Source organism: Crinia signifera, chromosome 5 (assembly GCF_055691185.1).
Source record: "Crinia signifera chromosome 5, ASM5569118v1, whole genome shotgun sequence".
Taxonomy (NCBI): Eukaryota; Metazoa; Chordata; class Amphibia; order Anura; family Myobatrachidae; genus Crinia; species Crinia signifera.
The window spans coordinates 258,165,504-258,168,132 of NC_139221.1; the positions used below are offsets into that span (position 1 = coordinate 258,165,504).

Below are 2,629 nucleotides of genomic sequence, written 5' to 3' on the forward strand. Positions count from 1 at the left end.
GAAAAGGTCGTAGGACGCGTACCGCCGCCCCTCGCGGGCTCGCTGCGCTCGCCACGCATCGGGTTGACGTTGATCGTGGGGTGGCGTTAACAATTCAGGTGGCCATTATACACTTCAGGGTGCCTATTTGGCCTCTGTGGCCCATTTAACATTGTTTCCTATGGAAAAATCGGGTCAATTGAGGCATTGAACAGGAAAATTGGGTCAATTGAGACATTTCCCTTCTAAGTAAAGAGTACCAATATCAAATTTACAACCATCAATGGATGCTTTCAGGGCGTGCCAATGAGTATTTATGCGAGCCATACAATCACTTTAAGAAAAGTTAAGGATTTAGCAACTGGGAAAGAAGTGACTGGAACAAAAATCCTCTTTGAGCATACCATTCTGAAAGTGAAACCAAGAGGAATTGTCTGGTCCTTTAAGTCAAGAGCCAGAAAATACAGCTAATGAAAGAGATAAAACCTTATCACAAGAGAGCATTGAAGATGCTGGGAAACCTGCTGGGGAAATGAGAGAGCCTGATCTACCTGCACCGCATGGGATGCATGACAGTATCCTGCAGTTGAGGATGAAGATGCAGCCTATGTTGTGACAGACCAGTTTCAGCCTATGCTTGGTCCTGCAATTCGACATCTACAGAGCCAGAAAGTCCTGAGCTTAGGTGCAGTGGGTCTAAACTTGTGTCCCCATGGAAAGTTGTGCGGGCTGCAGGTGGCTAGGAAAAGATACGTTTATCTTTTTGATGTCCTTCTCTTGGGGCCTGGAGTTTTCAGAAACGGGCTACAAATGGCACTTGAAGACAAAAGCATTCTAAATGTGGTCCATGACTGTCGCTGGCTGGGGGATGTCTCATCCCACCAATATGGGGTGGTTCTTAGCAATGTCTTTGATACACAGGTAGAGGATGTATACCTGTTCTTCATGGAAACCGGGGGCTTCCTTCCTAATCGTAAGGAATGTTTGACTTGACATCTCAACATGCCGTCTTCACAAGTTGAATTCCTTACTTACAAGCAAACTTTAATAAAGGATAACCCCAATATATGGCTTGATCGTCCAATGTCTACACATTTGCTGAAAGAATTGGTTCTGGAAGTCTTACACCGCTTGGCTATGCGCCTAGCACTGTTGGATGCCATGTTAGCTGATTTTACATCATTGGGTGATGGGTATTTAAATACAAATAGCCAAGGAGCAGCGGATGATTTGGGCCGCACTGAGATCTGCTCGGAGCTTCCAAAAGAAATTGTTTTCCAGCAAGTTAGGCGAGCGGAAGCAATACACGAATACATTGTCAATGGCCAAGGGTTTCTTACACGGGTCGAAAAGAGAAGCCAATGAATAGAGTAGCTGCACTGCAGAGCTGCAAAGGAGCGGAACCTACTGGCCAAACATGACCCCCCCTTCCTTATTATATCCCCTTTAGTATATGCACTTGCACTTGAGTCAGGTACATCCCTGCTCCTTTGCCTATGTTGTTGGTGGCTGTGTAGGCTTGAATGGCCTTTTGCTGCTCCTTCATCCTCTGCAGCATATAGAGGGTGGAGTTCCAGCACATCATAACCTCTTGTTTGAGGTGATGGCAGGGCAGGTTGAGGAGTTTTTGCTGCCGCTCCAGCCTTCGGCAGGCAGAATGGCAAAAGTGTCCAGCAATTTTGCGGGCCACCAAAAGCATCTCCTGTCACTTTTTAGGTTGTCTTCCGATGGCGTCTGGTTGTATGATGCAGGGTGAGATCGGCAGCGGTGGGCTCCCGGAAAAATATTTTGAATTTCTTCATCTGCATTACAGTGTGTCTGTGAATGTGGCACAGTCATGTACATGTTATCTGTGCTTAAGGTAGAGTGCTTCCATTAACACTGCAGAATGGCTTCCCGGAGACACCTGTAACACCCTATCTAATTGTGATTCAGTAGCAGGACAGGTGCACCGACGTGTGGCCTGCATAGGTGAGGTGAGACTTGTAGTACCCTTTCCCGGCTTACACAGCAGCAGACCCAGAATTTTTTTAAAGGATTATTAATAAGTCAGTATTATTTATTAACCCCTTTATTCTAAAATAAAAATTATACTTTGCAATTTATTTTGCAGTGACGTGTGGCCTGCACAGGTGAGGTGAGACTTGTAGTACTCTGTTCATAATAATGAAACTCATCGACACATTAAACAGAATTGTGGTATTGGGGTCTATCTGCAAAGAACACTGTTCACAGATGATTTAATTGTAAACATCTCTACTGTGCACGTGGCCAGCCTATCAGAAGCACCAACTCTCACCACAAAGCATAGATCAGCGAAGCGGTTATTTCACTTCCTCATTGTTCACCACAGCTGATGACACAGATTAATTAGTAACACAGATCATTGCTAAAAGCTCCCCAGTAACTTTATAAGTAAACAGTGTAACAAGTGGGTCAACCCACAGAGAAGTAATAACGTAACCATGACTTACAAGTGCAACTCATTTAAGTTCATCCATTTCACTTCTTGAAACAAGTACGACATTAGTGGCTTCAAGCGCAGATCACTACTGGCCCCAGGTAAAGCCACGTTGGGCCAAAGTAATTTTCAGATCTACTAGCAGATCTTCATGTACCCTATAGGGTCATTTGATCCCATTTCTAAACG

General features: G+C 44.8%; 1 pseudogene; it reads left to right on the top strand.

Moving 5' to 3' along the window:
* The first annotated feature begins 285 nt into the window (after positions 1-285).
* Positions 286-1,344, top strand: LOC146005797 (piRNA biogenesis protein EXD1 pseudogene; annotated as a pseudogene).
* The last annotated feature ends 1,285 nt before the right edge of the window (positions 1,345-2,629 follow it).